Genomic DNA, 19,075 nt, shown 5'->3' with positions numbered 1-19,075 from the left:
CCGTACCCATCTTCCAAATCATGATTCATAAGATTTTTCGTCATGAAGATAGGCTGTCGGGTTAGACCAATAACTTCCAACATAAAGCATACACCTTTACTCTATTATTATCCCTTGTCTGTGCGTACTATCTCTCATCCTTCCTTTATTATTTCAAATATTTCTGAAAGTAAAAATGGGTAACGATATCTCCTATATGACCCTCCGGTCCGCAGCCACGTCGAGTGCAATGACTATGTTTGTGCGTCTGTTTGCTAGTAGTGTGCTGGACCTTCCAGTGACCCCTGCACTCTCGGTGCACCTGACTTGTACCATCCTTCACTACCAACATTCACGATAGGTCCAGCTGTCTTTCTTTCCCTGAACTCCTCACTGCCTAGATAATTCAGCTTGTATCTTACTTTCCTTGGCGCTCTAACTATCGAATGATGTTTCCACTAATTCCTCTCACAGCTCTAACTACGATTAACATTCAAATTTCCGTTTCATAGTTGAAGCTTAATCATGTCTCGTAGACCATAATGAATTTTTAAACTCTTACGTCACCTGAATATGCATACATACACACATCAAGATATGATGTCCCATGAGTGTACAACTTTCTCCTCATACTGTACAAGCAAGTACACAAATACATAGATAACACGACATAAACTCATGCATAAGGTTGCTCATACACAGGTCCACATGTTTGCTCATAAAGATTTTAGTGGATTTTTCACGGCCATCATTACCGTCAGACAATTATCAGTAGTGCATTCCACCATTCCTTGTTTTGATGGGAACTATGAACAGAACTAACGAGGGTGACGACCACTTCCCTGCCTGACTACTGACCCTCACACTACCTGGTTTTGATTAGTTTTTACGTTCACTTAAAATTTTGAGAGGAAAAAGAGAAAGAGTTGTGGGGAGGCTGGAGGCAATACCGGACGAGGCTGCCAGAGGTAGACCCCGCCCAGGGGGTCACGACCCAGCCACCCAGCGTTGTGTGCAGTACCGACCAATCTCAACCATCTGGCCAGGCTGGACCAGTTCAGCAATTAACAGATAGCTATGCATCGATGGCCTCAACTTTAGATGTTATTGGCAGAAATAAATTCGCGTCAAACTGATTAATTTGCATGACTGGACGTTCCCTGGCGGGAGGTTCCAAATAGCTGCGTTTCTGTTTGCCCTCAGTGCCACCTGTGTAATAATTGGCTGAACTATATCCAGTACCTGGCCTATAGCGGATTTTTTTCTAGGGGAAAAAACATGTTCCATTTGTTCATTGTTCATATATCGAAACCGTAGTTTTGATGTGAACTCATTTCCCCCGTTGGTAATTAAGGATTCGGAGAATAATTAAACGAGACTGTAATTTGCTGCTGGCTCGGGCGAATGCGTCTGTGATATTGTTAATCTTCGCTTAATTGTGGACAGCTTATCACGTGCGTTCAGGGCGGTTGTACTGCAATACTTGCCTGATTGCTCCAGATATTCTCTCTCTCTCTCTCTCTCTCTCTCTCTCTCTCTCTCTCTCTCTCTCTCTCTCTCTCTCTCTCTCTCTCTCATAAACTTACAAATGTACCTCATTACACTCAAGTCACTAAACAAGCGAACCCACTTCCATATATGTATATATGGAACATGTGACAAGGAGTGTAAATCAACATAGTGGCAACTAAAGTAGCGTAGCAAATAGAGAGAGAGAGAGAGAGAGAGAGAGAGAGAGAGAGAGAGAGAGAGAGAGAGAGAGAGAGAGAGAGAGGAATACATTAGAGGCCAACACACAGGAGGGGAGAGCGTAGTGCCATTTCAATAACCCTTGGTGGACCCGGTCATAGACGATGATGACTGTTGACATGGTGACCCCTGCAAATAGATTATAACCCTTAACCCTTATTGAAACTGTTCAGGTCAAGATGGCCCTGGTGAGGTCTCCTCCCATCATGTTGATGTGTGGGATTACGCGGTGCACATCATCATCATCATCCGGCCCTCACCGGACTCGTGTTACTGCTCAACACAACTTCTGGGCTAGAGACAGTTTCGCTCTCACAGTCTCACAACCACAACTTTCTAATGGCATTAATAATACTGATACGGTTCACGACCTTATGTTATTATAATATCAGCGAATTCACGATACAGATGGCGTTGAAGCCCCTCTTACAATACAGTCTGCTGAACTAAGTCTCCAAGAAAAAATAAATATACAAAAAAACATTCAGTATTTCACAGAAAAAAAATTCAGATATTTTCGTGAAGGATTTATAGGTTGTGTTTAAGCTGGTGATATTCTCAAGGGGCATCCTGTCCTCTTTACGTCTTGTTGGTGTTGTCTGGAACGACCCTTAGGTGGTTAGCGTGTCGTCAAGTGTCGCCAGCCAGGTTATCAACTGCGCTACATTGGCCAATTTAGTTAATTTATTACAAACAATCGCCATTCTGTGCAATTATAATTTAAGCAGATCACAGCAGTTTACGAAATGAGCTTCGCTGAGAAAATATGACAAAAACACGCAAGTCAATGTTTCCGATTTTAATATGTCAACAACGAGCCGCAGTGCGTCATCATGTGACATCGTGGAAGCACGCCATACTTGTGCGGTTAGGTAAGGACTGAGGCAGTGTTTACTTGAGTGGCTAAACGTGTGCAGTATTCTCCAGCATTGTGGTGTAGTTATGATCCTGGACGCCTTCCCTCCTACCTTGTCTCCTTTCTACTGCCTGTTCTTCCTTTCTTTCTTGCTAATCTCTGTTCTCCTTCCTATTTCTTCGTTAATCTCTGTTTTCCCTCCTGCTCCCGCGATCATCTCCATTTCCCATACACATTCTAGTTTATTCTTTGTTAATCTCGAGTTTCATCTCTGTGCTTCCCTTACATCGCCGTTCATTTACACCTGAATCCCAATCTAATCACTCCTTCTGTTTCTGTATCATTATTATTCGCTCTAATCGTCCAGTAACCGTTTTAGTGAACGAAGATACAAAGATGTAAAACCTTGATATTTACAACAGAAGAAGATCTCGACAGAACTCCGATTACAGTGTTCTTCTCCCTCACCTCCAACGTCTGGGGAACTCCACCCTTAAGCAAGATGTCTCGTGGATTCCATGATGTGGGACTTGGTAAGGCCGGCAGTGAATGAGGCCTTCTGCCTGGCCCTGCCCGCGGTGCACCGGTGTCACACCGTCACTCACTGGCCCAGGGAGTTCGACATCGTGAGCAAGGTAATGGATCATGCTTCAATGTGGTTGCATATGACACTAGTTATGTGGCTTTCGCTAGTCTTGTGTGTGTGTGTGTGTGTGTGTGCGCGCGTTTGTCCGTGGTCATGTGGTCCAGGTCCTCTTGTGAGTTGATGTAGTCATCAATATTTACTTCCCTCATCATTGTGGCATCATCATCATCATCAAATGATAAGGTACAAGTCGTTCTGTCATGTCATTTACACAGATCAAGAAAAGTAATGGCCCCAGAACTGAGCCGTGCGGTATAACACTAGTGAACCAACCCATTTCGAGCAGGCTTCAGTCACACGTCGTCTGTTCACTTCTACCGGTTCATTTTATACCCATTGACGGAGCCCCCCTCGTAATCCTGCCTGATGGTCCAGGTTCTTTACCAACTTCCTAAGCGTCCGTGTGCCTGTCCGTGGCCGTATATGTGTGCGTCTTTGTGTTCATGTAGGTGGTGTGTACATGTACGTGGTTACCATTGCGGATCACCCCGACGTGAGCAAGGGATCATAAACGCTAACGGAGGCAGGCAGTGAGTCCTGGACGATGAATATAATAAGAGTAGAGACCATTTGAGGTGGTCAGGCGATGGATCAGCCCTTCTGTTGAAACGGAAGTCCATGCGGCAAACGTGGACGATGCTTTTTATTATAAATGCAATCATGACATTGAATTAAAACAGTAGCATACAAAGATGATGAAAGGCAAAACAGGGAGACAAATGTTGACAAATTAGTATTATCTCTCTCTCTCTCTCTCTCTCTCTCTCTCTCTCTCTCTCTCTCCCTTCAGACCCTCCACTCGATCAATAATCCCCTCCTTCTCTTCTCCCTCATCAACTATCTCTGGATCAGCTACCCCTTAGCCTTAACAAGTTAATTAGCATCTGATTAACATTTCATCGCTGGAGACGCTTCGGTAGTTAGTTAAACGGCCATTGTGTGGCGTGCACGGGAGCTGGTATTGTGGAGCAGGACCGTGTGCTAGAAGGGTGGGGGAAGAGCAGGAGAGAAGAACGGTGTTAGGAACGGTCGCCACCGACCGACATTCAGTCCGCTAGTCTGAGGGACGTCGGTGTTGGTATTGGCTACAGTGCGAGCACACAGCTCCTGCTGGCCGGCGCCCACACACTCATGCACACGCAAGAGGCGTCCATGTCTTCATGCACAAAGAACACACACACACACACACACACACACACACATATCTGTTGTTTTTGTCGCTGGCAAAACTATAACGAGCACCAGATGACACTAAACTTCGGACGGCTACAGCTCTCGCCCCTTTCGTCTATTGTTTGATCACCTTTGACCTCGTGACTCCCAACAAAGCACCGTCACCTACCAGGAGAGGTGAGGCGGGTTCCCCTGCATCCTCCGCTATACGTTTCAGCGGCGGACAAACGCTGTTTTTCGCAAATATCTCGTAAACGATTCATTGTATCATTATGATATTTCAGCACACTATCTTTAACACCCGGGCCAAATGTATGGCTGACGAACCACATTGCTATATGTGTTATGTGAGGAGTTTACGCGTGAAAGAAATATAAAACCGAGTAGTCGTATTGACGCTTTCGAAGGAAAGTGTGCCTCCCTCCCCCCAACACCCTCCCAATTCCCCCCCCTTCTCGCCCTCGTTATCCCTCCTCTTCTACCCTAACTCCTCCTCACCCAACCTTGTGTCCCTCCCTATTTTCCCATAACGTTATTATATAATTATAATAGAATGTTATGTAGGTGTATAGGAGTGATTATTAACTAACAGTGTGGTACAATTCCATAGACGCAAGACGTATTTCACGTTGATGATTACCGTACAACAGCATATTTACATACATGTAGTATGTGGAAGGTCGATCTTACAGTCCTTATGGTCAACCAAGTGAACACGATGTACTGCCATTACCTGTGGTCTGGACCTTCTAGGAAATATTATTGCTGTTATTAGTGCATACTGTGTACCTACCCATCATAAACTGTTAACCTGGTCCAGTTAATATACTGCCAGTTTGTTGACTGGTCTCTTTCATATTTATATTATCACGAAATTATAATCTGCATATATTTTCGCCCTCTATACATATATATATATATATATATATATATATATATATATATATATATATATATATATATATATATATATTATGCTCAATTGTCATTAATATATTAATGATGTGAGAAGGAGATGGAGTGAGTATTTTGAAGGTTTGTTGAATATGTTTGATGATAGAGTGGCAGATATAGGGTGTTTTGGTCGAGATGGTGTGCAAAGTGAGAGGGTTAGGGAAAATGATTTGGTAAACAGAGAAGAGGTAATAAAAGCTTTGCGGAAGATGAAAGCCGGCAAGGCAGCAGGTTTGGATGGTATTGCAGTGGAATTTATTAAAAAAGGGGGTGACTGTATTATTGACTGGTTGGTAAGGTTATTTAATGTATGTATAACTCATGGAGAGGTGCCTGAGGATTGGCGGAATGCGTGCATAGTGCCATGGTACAAAGGCAAAGGGGATAAGAGTGAGTGCTCAAATTTCAGAGGTATAAGTTTGTTGAGTATTCCTGGTAAATTATATGGGAGGGTATTGATTGAGAGGGTGAAGGCATGTACAGAGCATCAGATTGGGGAAGAGCAGCGTGGTTTCAGAAGTGTTAGAGGATGTGTGGATCAGGTGTTTGCTTTGAAGAATGTATGTGAGAAATACTTAGAAAAGCAAATGGATTTGTATGTAGCATTTATGGATCTGGAGAAGGCATATGATAGAGTTGATAGAGATGCTCTGTAGAAGGTATTAAGAATATATGGTGTGGGAGGCAAGTTGTTAGAAGCAGTGAAAAGTTTTTATCGAGGATGTAAGGCATGTGTACGTGTAGGAAGAGAGGAAAGTGATTGGTTCTCACTGTGAATGTAGGTTTGCGGCAGGGGTGTGTGATGTCTCCATGGTTGTTTAATTTGTTTATGGATGGGGTTGTTAGGGAGGTGAATGCAAGAGTTTTGGAAAGAGGGGCAAGTATGAAGTCTGTTGTGGATGAGAGAGCTTGGGTAGCGAGTCAGTTGTTGTTCGCTGATGATGCAGCGCTGGTAGCTGATTCATGTGAGAGGCTGCAGAGGCTGGTGACTGAGTTTGGTAGGGTGTGTGAGGGAAGAAAGTTGGGAGTGAATGTGAATGGGAGCAAGGTTATTAGGTACAGTGGGGTTGAGGGTCAAGTCAATTAGGAGGTAAGTTTGAATGGAGAAAGACTGGAGGAAGTGGAGTGTTTTGGGTATCTGGGAGTGGATCTGGCAGCGGATGGAACAATGGAAGCAGAAGTGGATCATAGGGTGGGGGAGGGGGCGAAAATCCTGGGAGCCTTGAAGAATGTGTGGAAGTCGAGAACATTATCTCGGAAAGCAAAAGTGGGTATGTTTGAAGGAATAGTGGTTCCAACAATGTTGTATGGTTGCGAGGCGTGGGCTGTGGATGGAGTTGTGCGCAGGAGGGTGGATGTGCTGGAAGTGAGATGTTTGGGGACAATGTGTGGTGTGGGGTGGTTTGATCGAGTAGGTGACGTGGGGGTGAGAGAGATGTGTGGAAATAAAAAGAGCGTGGTTGGGGGAGCGGAGGAGGGTGTTTTGAAGTGGTCTGGGCGCATGGAGAAAATGAGTGAGGAAACATTGACCAAGAGGAAATATGTGTCGGAGGTGGAGGGAACGAGGAGAAGTGGGAGACCAAACTGGAGGTGGAAAGATGGAGTGAAGGGGATTTTGTGTGATCGGGGCCTGAACATGCAGGAGGGTGAAAGGAGGGCGGGGAACAGAGTGAGTTGGATCGATGTGGTGTGCCGGGGTTGACGTGCTGTCAGTAGATTGAATCAGGGCATGTGGGGCGTCTGGGGTGAACCATGGAAAGCTGTGTAGGTATGTATATTTGCGTGTGTGGACGTGTATGTATATACATGTGTATGGGGTTGGGTTGGGCCATTTCTTTCGTCTGTTTCCTTGCGCTACCTCGCAAACGCGGGAGACAGCGACAAAGCAAAAAAAAAAAAAAAAAAATATATATATATATATATATATATATATATATATATATATATATATATACATATTAAAAAAAAAAAAAAAAAAAATGAGAGGGGAGGATTTCCAGCCTCCCGCTCCCTCCCCTTTTAGTCGCCTTCTACGATACGCAGGGAATACGTGGGAAGTATTCTTGATCCCCTATCCCCAGGGATAATATATATATATATATATATATATATATATATATATATATATATATATGTATTATCCCTGGGGATAGGGGATTAAGAATACTTCCCACGTATTCCCTGCGTGTCTCATTTTTTTTTTTTTTTTTCCAAAAGAAGGAACAGAGGGGGTCAGGTGAGGATATTCCACACAGGCCCAGTCCTCTGTTCTTAAACGCTACTTCGCTAACACGGGAAATGGCGAATAGTTTAAAAGAAGAAAGAAAAAAAAAATAATATATATATATATATATATATATATATATATATATATATATATATATATTTTTTTTTTTTTTTTTTTTTTTTTTTTTAGACTTTGTCGCTGTCTCCCGTGTTTGCGAGGTAGCGCAAGGAAACAGACGAAAGAAATGGCCCAACCCCCCCATACACATGTACATACACACGTCCACACACGGAAATGTACATACCTACACAGCTTTCCATGGTTTACCCCGGACGCTTCACATGCCTTGATTCAATCCACTGACAGCACGTCAACCCCTGTATACCACATCGCTCCAATTCACTCTATTCCCTGCCCTCCTTTCACCCTCCTGCATGTTCAGGCCCCGATCACACAAAATCCTTTTCACTCCATCTTTCCACCTCCAATTTGGTCTCCCTCTTCTCCTCGTTCCCTCCACCTCCGACACATATATCCTCTTGGTCAATCTTTCCTCACTCATTCTCTCCATGTGCCCAAACCATTTCAAAACACCCTCTTCTGCTCTCTCAACCACGCTCTTTTTATTTCCACACATCTCTCTCACCCTTACGTTACTTATATATATGATACTGTAGGAATAAAATGATAACATGAGAAAACCAAATTTATTCGTAATCACCATCAAAGAAAACGTCATCGTCTTCATCATCACTGGCCATGTTAATAATAACGGGTTCGACTCCCTCGTGTATGTTGTCACTCCTCCAGTATTCTTCTTCATATTTACGAGAGTGCTGAACAGCTCCCGCCCACACGTCCTCGTGTAACAATTGCCTGGCTTCTTCCAATCTTGCCTTTAGGTCCGTCCGGGTAAACCGCTGGAGTGTGGAGCGCACATGACGCTTCATAAATCCCCATACTTGCTCGATGGTGTTCAGCTCGGGGTGGCAACCGTATGACCTCGTGGCCCTTCATACGGATGGTGTTGTCGATCTTATACTAGGGCTGTGGACGGTTCTGCTGGCAGAGGACCAGCAGCTCAGGGCGAGTGGCAGCAGCAGTTGGGATGGAAATCTTGCACTGCTCCAGCCACCTGATGTGGTCCGCCTTCCTGGTGGCTGTGGTAGGGCATTGACTCTCCACCGTCAGCTGGCTGTGGTATGGTGCATTGTCTAGCACAAGTACCGATGGCTCTGGCAGTGACGGAAGGAGCTGCGTTGTTAGCCATCGCAGGAACAGTTCGGCATTCATTTCTCCATGATAATCACCCTGGTTGGTCTTGGCTGGGTAGCACAGGTATGAGCCGTCAACAAAGCCTTCGTCCGTGCCACCTGCGACCACTACAAATCGCTCCCCTTCACCAGGTGTTACCTGACGACTGTACGTGGTGTTGCTTGGAGCCTGTGTGTTATCTACCCACTCCCTACTGTGGCCCATCCTGGTGGTAAACCACGTCTCATCCACATATACCACCTTCCTTCCCTCCTCTCGGTGGCGCTGTGGAGCCCGGAGAGCGTCAATCCGACGACACACAACGTCCAGCGATTCCCTCCTTACGTACATCTTTCGCTGTGACAGTCTGTATTGAAATCCCATTGTGTGCAGGATCCGCCAAACTGTTGTGTCAGAGGTATCCCTCGGGAGGATACCATGTGTTTTCAGGTCGGCTGATATGACTGTGTTAAATATTGTTTTTCCGAGAACTTCTCGTGGATGTGGCGCCGTATTGCACCGACATTAAAGTTATCACAAACAGCCGATGTAGGTGGTGGTGGTGCCGGGGAGGCTATGGTGGTGGTGTTGACTATGCCCCTCACTCTTGATACAGCCATGCCCACGATGTGCACAACTCGCTCGTAAGGCCTGTGTCGCCGTCGACATGTTGGTTATTAACAACGGGATTACCTGTTGCTTTCATGGTCGTTTGACGCACTCTGGTTTTCACCTCCACACACAATAACTGTATTACATATCATTACTAATGTATGATACGTATATACATACTGTCATACCTATTATTTATGTACGTAATTAGAATACGACAAAATCAAAAATAGACAATGAATGGTGTAAATATGGAGGTGAAGACGGAAATGGAGAGGGAGGTACTGCGTTAGTGGGGTAGGGGGAGGAGGAGTGGTCTGGGTGTGTGTTCGAGAGAGGGTTAGACGAGTACCCCACACTCGTCCGATTCTCTATAACGCCTTCGATATGATGACTAGCGTAGGCTTAATATCATTCAGTAAACTCCTCACATAGCACATATAGCAATGTGGTTTGTCAACCATGAATTAGGCCCGGATGTTAAGGATAGTGTGCTGAAATATTATAGTGATACAACCATTCGTTTAGCAGAAATTTGTGAAAACCAGCATTTGTCCGCCGGTGAAACGTATAGTAGGTCAGATGGCCTCCCCTACATCCTCACATCCTCACCCAGGACCCGTCACCTACCAGGAGATATCAGGTGGGTTCCCCTGCAACCTCCCAAACACAGGGGGTCTGATATTCCCAAGCGCCACCTCTCACGATGCTCTTTGACAGGAATTTGCTGCCGCGTCGATCAAAGTTTTAATTACTGTTCGAGACAACTGGACAACAAACTGTTGTGCAGCAGATCCTGCAGCCCAGACTATCTAACCTCTGCCCCCAGCCTGCCTGCCACGAGTCCTTCATCAATTTCTCTGTAAACCTTCAGTGTTCTGTTATACTGCCACCCATCAGCCACCCACATTGCCTATCACAGAGGAGATGATGTAGGGAGCCCGGAGCGGCTGGCCGGACAGTCACAGCCATGACCGCTCTGGTGAGGCTCTTGTGTGTGTGTGTGATCCAGGCGGAAGTCATCTGGTCCAGTATCTGTCCTCAATGCACAGAACGTACAAGAGACATTCACTAAACTGATGAAGCAATTACTGGCAAGCTGGCTTAATGACCTTCGAATATGTTGTATCATTACCGGAACACCGAAAACTACCCTTTTTTGCCTTTAGAATCTTACCGCGAGTATTGGATTAGATTGGGACACTGTCAATGTTGTGCCTGAGGACTCAAGAGGCAATGGTTCCTCCTTAAGACAGTCTGGTTGCAGTTCCCAAGTCAGAAGAAATTAAGTCTGTCTTCAGCGGTCCAACGCCGCTGGTTCTATACTCGGGGAGACAGCCGACAGCTGCAAACAAGACCTTTGAAATTGTACTCGAGTTCTTCCACCTGTTCATGATAAACTTCACATGATAGACAAAATGCTACTCGGCTTTTGGCTCATCTTTAGACCCGATCTGTTTACTGTCCACCTAGTTTGTGGTTATCAGAGATGATCTATGTTCACAACCTCAACAATGAGAACCGTTCTGACAAACTTTCTGACATCTACCGATCTCCACAGAGAGACTGGTCATCGTTCCACAGCGAACGCTGGTGTCCACCTTAGCGTCGAGCTTATGAGGAGGGGAAAAGGTCACCCCTTCTTCATACCTGCTTCTTGCGGAAGACAGAGTGTGGGAGTAAACTGAGGATCAATCTGGTCCTCACAGGTCGTGGTCAAATTTCCAAACCACACAGCCTCTTGCCCTCCTAAAGTTCAATAGTTCACGAAGAAAACTGTTATAATAGATGTGAAGATGTGAGTGTAGAATGTAATGACAAAGATCTATAACCGTATGTTAATGATAATCAGGAATATTTCTTATATTCCTAATGATTTCTTTCAATAAGGAAAACTGTATTCCCAAACGATAATCTTGAAAGTAACCGCCGAAAACACACACACACACACACACACACACACACACACACACACACACACACAATCTCTCTCTCTCTCTCTCTCTCTCTCTCTCTCTCTCTCTCTCTCACTCACACACACACACACACACACACACACACACACACACAGAGTAAAAACACGGACATACATGAAGACATGTATACGCGCGCAAACATCTCCAGCAAAACTGGAAGCATAACCAAGCATAGCCTAGCTATAATTCTGACAGTATTGCAGTTCTATAAACATTACACATTTCACTGGTAGAATTACATTCCAGAAAATTGAGGTGAAACTCGGATACTGGTATGTTGTCCTTAGTGGTGGGTATAGTGCAGGTTGAGGCAGCCATGTACGCCGCCTCAAGCCACGAATATATTCGCCAAGTTACAAGCGCCGCGTTTTATTCCCGATTCTGAAGCTGGAAGGAATACAATGTACATAGATAATGGATGAAAGCTTCAGGTACAAGTGTGGCTGAGGTCGCCACTATGATCAACAAAAATGTGCAAATCACTTTTATATTTCAGTGGGTTTTCAAAATTTGATAAGATGGAACCCGTCAATCCTTGGAAGAATCCTCAGTCTGTTGTAATCAGGTCGTAAAAATCACATTTGTTCACGTACTGGTAACGATACATATACTAGTACTGGTGTATCTACCGGTCCATCAATTGGTACTGATGTATATACCGGCTCATGTACTGTGACTCGTTCATCTACTGTATCTGCACATACAGTCCAGCTGGTTCTGATATGATTATGAAACAACAGTTATCTTTACAAACACAAATCATGATGGATCAGTCGTTCTGTGGGGTGACACACACATACATGAGATGATGCGCACATTCCAGACTTCCCTCCTGCACCTGGTAGGTAACACAACAGCTATACAGTCGGAGAGAATTCCTGTAGAATCTAATAAAAGTATGTAGCTAAAGTTAATATTTTATATCAGTTATTTGTATGACTGGTTAAATGAGCCAATATGAACGTAATAACTCCTTTGCTAATTTCACCGGTTTCTGGAATATTAGATCAAATATACACAATAAAGTGACTGGAGGAAAACGTTATCAACATATACGTTACCCAGGTGGTTTGATGACACAATACAGGACAAACCGGATGTACAGGACATACGGGACACATGATATGGTAGAATCATATAAGACGATACTTTAGTATTACAATAGAAGGAAAAGTAGTTGACGTTGTTTACAAATTCCTTTTATATCATGGAACAGGTGTATGAGAGCAGCATTGGGAAACATAGTCACCAACGTAAAAAATTAAGAGATAAAGAAAATGAATGAGGAAGATTCTTTACCAGCCAGCTGTGTGTAGGGGGTGGGATGTCCTTTGTATGGCCTTTGTCACTAGCTTGTGGACTGGCTTCATCACTCTAGCGTTGAGGAAACTTTACATTTGATACATTAAGGGAAAGCTTGATGCTTGCTGTTATTTCTCATAAGTAAACAGGTATATTATATCTTTACATATATTGATACCCACGATAGGAAAATTATGATCTATGATGGAATAGGGCCCAAAGGTTTTAAATAATTGCAGGGCCACTTACCAACTCGGCTGCAAAGCGAATTTTCCGGTCACGTACAAATCGTGTTTCAAAAGCCTATTCAGATTCAACTTTGGCTGCCACTTGTGGGAGATGACGGTGAAGTGAGAGGAGTGGGGGCGGTGTTCCACTTGAGGTTGGGGGAGAAGGAGGGGGTTGGATTCACGGCGGATGCTGGAGGAGGGAGGGAGTGGGGCACGGGCTATGTTCCTTTCAAGGGGAGGTGGGTGGAAGGGGCATGAACGATCTGTAAGGGACTAAGCCTCGCAGGAGATCAGTCAGCATCAATCGTGTTGGGTCTGTCGTATAAAAGGTCCACGATGCTGATGATATTGCCATTCACATCAGCGAAAGAGAGTATGTATATATCTCAAACAACAGCTGTGTGTAGAGACTCAGTTGGGCCGTAAGTCGAAAATCAATGAAAAAAAGGGTTGCAGTATAACCATTTGATCAAAATACATCCTCGTTTTGACCAAAATACAACCTTGTTTTCACCAGAGTGCAAATATTTTAATGAAAATACAACCTCAATCATTTCATATTTTTTATTTTTGAGCCAAACACAACCTTGTTTTTATCAACATTAAACTCCGTTTTTGACAAAAGCACAATCTCACGCTGATCAAAATGCAAACTTGTTTGAAAATCTCTGAACTCCTTAAAAAGATGATATGTTGTTCAGGTGATGGGCCATTTGGATCCAGCGACTGTGTCAAGCCTGGCTGTTGGGCTGACCAGACGGTATCTTTCACAAGTTCCCAAGTTATAAGAAAGGAGAAACAAAGGCAACTTCTCAGATACACAAGATCGGAGAAAAAAAGGCTAAAACTTCGTCGAAATCCAAAAGTAAAAACGACTATTGCAGGAACGATGACAGATGGGAGAACTGTGGTCCAAGTCTCAAAAGATTTTTTGGAGACGAGTCAGTTGTTGTTTTGGAAGGTCTCAGAGAGAGTTCATGAAGCCTGGTACTGAAATACTAAAAGACACTCACAATTGTCTTCATATTATCCGGCATGATTCATACACCCTTCAATGTTAGCCGAGGAGAGTGGAATAAAAAATGAAGGCAGATGGAAATATTCAGGTTAAGTTATCCCAAGGATTTACGTACAGTCCCGGGGGGATAGATGCAGCTCACAGGGGCTCTGATTCTTCCTTATGTTGGTGACCACATAGTTCGTTGATCATATCACCACCAACACTACTCTCTTTCACCATGCCCATTACCGCTTCTCCTGTTCCGTCAACCTCACCAACAATCTTCGTTCTTCACCAATCCTACCAACATTCTCCCTCCTCCACCAACCCCCACCAACACTTGTCATCCCCCACCAAGCCGCCATCACTCCTCATCCTTCCTATTTGAAGCGTGGAGTCGGATGATATCGCTTACCACTTCAGATTTTAATGAAAGATCTTCCCTCATTAACTTGTGTTCAATTAACCGTCCAAATGACATCCCGGCGTCTAATATCGGATGACTTCTTTTACCTAGTTCGCAGGTGTTTTATCTTCGTCTGATGTAATTTCCTCGAAAGACGAGTGGGATTGCTACTTTTATAAGTGAAAGTTTCAAGTTAAAGTGGCACTTTATTGAGCATCGAAGTCGGTATGCGTAGCACTTTTATGGTACTGAGATATCGGGTCGGATGGCACAGCTATGACCCTGAGGCGAGGGATTATGTCTCTCCGTTATATCACTTGAGACACACGGGTTCAAGTGGCATTATTACTGCTCTGAGACCTGGTCTCAAGTGACTCTTTTATGGTATCAAGACCTGGGAGCCAGTGTCGCTGATATGACTGAACATAGTAGTGTGGGGCTGAGTCCAGCCCAGTACATGGTAGTGTGGGAGTGGGAGCTGTCCAACTGAACCTAGGTAGAGTCTCGGTGGCAGGAGAGTTCTGAATATGAACAAAGTTCGGTATTGAGAGGTTATAAGAGAATTGAATTTTTCTTCCAATCATTTGAAAAATTTGATGTCTTATCAGAAATGAAATTGGTAGTATATATCTTCCTTCATATATTATACAGCATGATACAGACTTATCTTGTATCTTCATTGCATGTCACTTGCATGTAGCTTTCGTATGCAGTAAGTGGGAATCAAATGTCAGTCATTATTGTCAACAGGGAATGTAACATGTTCATATAGCTAATTACACGTCTTTGTACGACATGAACGTATCACCAGTCCACATGCACACTACTACACCACCTGGTAACATTCCTTGTACTTTCTCGTAATTATTCATTCATTCTAACTTGAACTCTTTTTTTCATATTATTCTATTCGTCATTGATTATCATCCATCAGTCTGACGACCTATAAGTTGAGCACACTTACCCTTGTCACTATTTATCCTTGCTTCCATCTTTATTTGTGCAGTATTATCGTTTTACTGTCTTACCTAAATGCAGTTATGACTTTCTTTATATGTACACTTTCTTTATATGTACAATTTGTGTGTACACTTTATATGTACACTTTATATATACAGTTTATTTGACCTGTCTGTGTAAGCTGTTGTTTAGGGAAGTGTTTGATCCTGGGACACGTGAAGATGACAGACACACGGGGCTCAACGTCCTATGTTCGTGTACTTCCGTATATGTTTTCTGATTTGCATAGATTTCTATGTTTGTTTATATATGTGTACATGAAATATCAATAACGAGAAAAATCCTTCAAAATATGTTTGAACCATTTCAATGTTGGTCGTGTGTTTGAACCATTTTAATGATGGTCTTGTGTTTGAACCATTTTAATGATGGTCTTGTGTGAGCCATTTTAATAGTGGGCTTGTGTTTGAGCCATTTTGATAGTGGGCTTGTGTTTGAGCCATTTTGATGATGGTCTTATGTTTGTAAATGCGCGTTTAAAGTTGGTTTTTTCTCATTATGTACGCTGATACGTCATGTGTTCTACATATATTTTCAGTTAATACAAGCCACGTTGTATTCTGCTATACGTGCATGTGTTGCATATTATACAACAAAACGTTTATCATTTAGATTAAAATTCAGTAGATTTACAGTTTGTAACGAACGCTTGTGTTGTTACTTTAGGACCAGCCATTTGATTTCACAGCCCTTGACGTTCACTGTTGTAGCTGTATGTTAGTAACTGTGATATGTATATGAGTATATATGGATTATGATATTTTTGGATTATAATCTAGCGTTATATCATGCATGTCAAGATGGTTTTATTCTTTCTTTATTCTTGTTTTGAAAATTTCAGATGTAAAAAGCACCCTATATATATATTTTGCAGCAAATGTATTCATCATACTTTTTTCTGCAAAATATAATAAGTATCATATCAAGTCGATAAAGACAGAGGCGGTAGGCAGGAGCGATCACTGAAAAATAGAAAATATAGATTGTTACCATCTTGGTGGTAGAATATTCGTTTCTGATTTAAAACTAACGTTTCTGACTCGATGTTTTACATAAATGAATAAGCCTCAGGAGACGACAAGTTTACTTACAGCAAATGACACCGAAGGATCACCTTCCCATCTCTCTCTCTCTCTCTCTCTCTCTCTCTCTCTCTCTATATATATATATATATATATATATATATATATATATATATATATATATATAGGATGTCAAAATCTGGCAGATGGTTGTAGATGAACTAAGGCTGTTAATTAGTGAGCATTTCCAAAGGTGACACCGTTCAGGGATTGAGCAGAATGTGACCAGACGCTGTGTGTGACGTGGGAAGCGTTACAAAGTGTCTTCTCCAGGGAGGGAGGGAGAGAGGCGGCTCCTGACTCGCATGGTTTATCATCCTATTCAAGACGCAGCTGAAATGAGAGCATGTTATTCCAAGGATTCCTCCTCTCCTGGTGAAGTGGTGATTAAACAATTTGTCCTTCGCTTAATCAACTTTCATGTTGAGACAGCCTCTGGAGGAAATGGAATTTGAGTTGTTGCACACTGTGTTTATTTGTGCAGTGAGCTGCTTTTAATTGGTTCCGAGATGCAATGCTACAATTATTTCGTTATGTGTTTTACACTATTGATAAACCAAGCCCATTACATGATGTTTTATATGCTATATTACGTATCCCTCCGGTAGCTGGACGGACGTAACGAGAACTTTGAGGTATTTCCTGAGAAGATCGTTGGTTAAATTTATTTCTAGCAAATGAAGCATCTCATTCAGAGATTTACAACTGTGGCTTTCGAAGTTTGTGTGTGACTAAAGATCCTGGTTTTCACAGAGTGGGCCAATACAAGTACATTAGATTAGCTAACTTTGCCAAGATTATATAGGCAAGTAATCAAATCCATAAAGAGAGAGTTTCTTTTTCCATTGTCCTAACTCTCTATTCTGCTTTGATTGAAACAGGTCTCTAAGACCACCTTGCTACTAGCTCATCCAACATTTGGAGGACAGACCTAATCTTTCTTGTGGTCACAGAAATATTGTATTAGACGAAGGGAATGATCTGTGGTACCAGGTTGCCTGCTAGGTACTCTGGCTGGTACATGGAGCGGATAGGACAGAGCTGTCCACATACACTGTTGGTGGAGCGGAAGAGGCAGGCGTGAGTCCACTGATAACGTAGCTCCTCTACTTACACTGTTGGTGGAGCAGGAGCAAGACTATGAGTTCCCGGTACGTTAGCCGCTCGACACACATTGTTGGAAGAAGCTGTTAGAAAACATAGAAAAAAATGGTCCGTATTTGCAGTCAAGTCGAACTAGGTGGAGTTTCATCATTTAGAATAGTAATTCCTGTTTCTCTGCACACGGCTGACTCAAGGCTCTCGCGCTAATCCACCCTCACAATCCAGGTCTCAGTTTAAGTGGAAACAAACGGAAATCAAAACAGTGTTTAGGAAGATAGTCTTTCCAGTCCACACTCGCACATGATAATAGGTAATTACATCCAAGGTAATGATATGCAAACCTTTGGTCCCACAAGTTTTAATTTGACATAAGATAAGTTGCAGGGAGTTATACGCTCGTGTTGCCCCGTCTTTTAACCTTGTATATAATATTTTACCATGTATTTACTCGTATGTGTACACACACACACACACACACACACACACACACACACACCCCAGCTTAAGTCATGTACCCAATTAACTGACTAGCCTCCAGGGGCAGGATGAACACCAGGGTTGCGTATGGTCCGACTTCCGGGCCCAGGAATCGTACTGATGCGTACCTGATCCTGGGCGGGCCTTTTCTGCCTCATGGTCAGTGTGTGTGTGTGTGTGTGTGTGTGTGTGTGTGTGTGTGTGTGTGTGTGTGTGTGTGTGTATGTTTCTATGTATGTGCGTGCACGTGAGTGTGAAATTGTGGCGGAGATGAAAAGGGGTGTGGGTAGCTCTGGACCACACATTGGTGCAGATGAAAATGTGTTGAATTTTACGAGCTTTGATGTTGTGGAGGCGGGAGGGTGCGACGTCCTGACTCCCGTCAAGAGGGAAATACAAAACTTTTCACCCGAAAAGATGTTCTCCGACCCCCGGATGGTACACACATTACACCAGGGGAAAATGTTCTCAAATGACGTTAGCTAGTGTGTGTAGGAGGGAACCAGCGGCTACAATATTTGAACGAAATTCTGCCAAGCGGCAAGGCTGGCGCATAACGCTCGCCGTAACGCAAGGCTGGCGCGTAACGCTCGTCGTAGCACAAGGCTGGCGCGTAACGCTCGCCGTAACGCAAGGCTGGCGCGTAACGCCCGCCGTAGCACAAGGCTGGAGCGTAACGCTCGCCGTAGCGCAAGGCTGGCGCGTAACGCTCGCCGTAGGAAAATTTAGTTATGAAAAGTGATGTCAGTTTCATGTTGTCGAGCGATATTTGTAAGATGGTGGGTTGTGTGTGAGGCAAAAGGAAAAGGATATTAACTTGGGCCAGGGAAATCAACTTAACAGCCTCTGCAGTGATTGCTCACTGCATCTCCGTCACTAATCATCCAGATACCCAGGCGTTGGTGCGTCCTTGGTTGGTGGCTAACTAGTTGACTTTAGAAAAAACAGTGAAAGTAAAGCCCAGAGCGCCTAGAAATAACAAGACCACATTAACACTTTATATAGTCACGATCACTTTAACACAAGCT

At 43.5% G+C, this 19,075-nt stretch overlaps 1 protein-coding gene and 1 pseudogene across 1 annotated transcript in view; one reads left to right on the top strand and one right to left on the bottom strand.

Moving 5' to 3' along the window:
- The first annotated feature begins 2,680 nt into the window (after nt 1-2,680).
- LOC139763402 (tyrosine-protein kinase Dnt-like) overlaps nt 2,681-19,075 on the top strand; it is a 487,587-nt gene continuing 471,192 nt past the window's right edge. The window contains exon 1 of the mRNA XM_071689406.1: nt 2,681-3,219. The gene's annotated coding sequence lies outside the window, so the exon portion shown is untranslated. The remainder of the gene's footprint in view (nt 3,220-19,075) is intronic.
- On the bottom strand, nt 8,292-9,092 carry LOC139763704 (uncharacterized; annotated as a pseudogene).

This window comes from Panulirus ornatus, chromosome 47 (genome assembly GCF_036320965.1).
Source record: "Panulirus ornatus isolate Po-2019 chromosome 47, ASM3632096v1, whole genome shotgun sequence".
Taxonomy (NCBI): Eukaryota; Metazoa; Arthropoda; class Malacostraca; order Decapoda; family Palinuridae; genus Panulirus; species Panulirus ornatus.
Note: the sequence above shows the minus strand (reverse complement) of the source record. Positions and strands in the feature narration are given on the sequence as shown.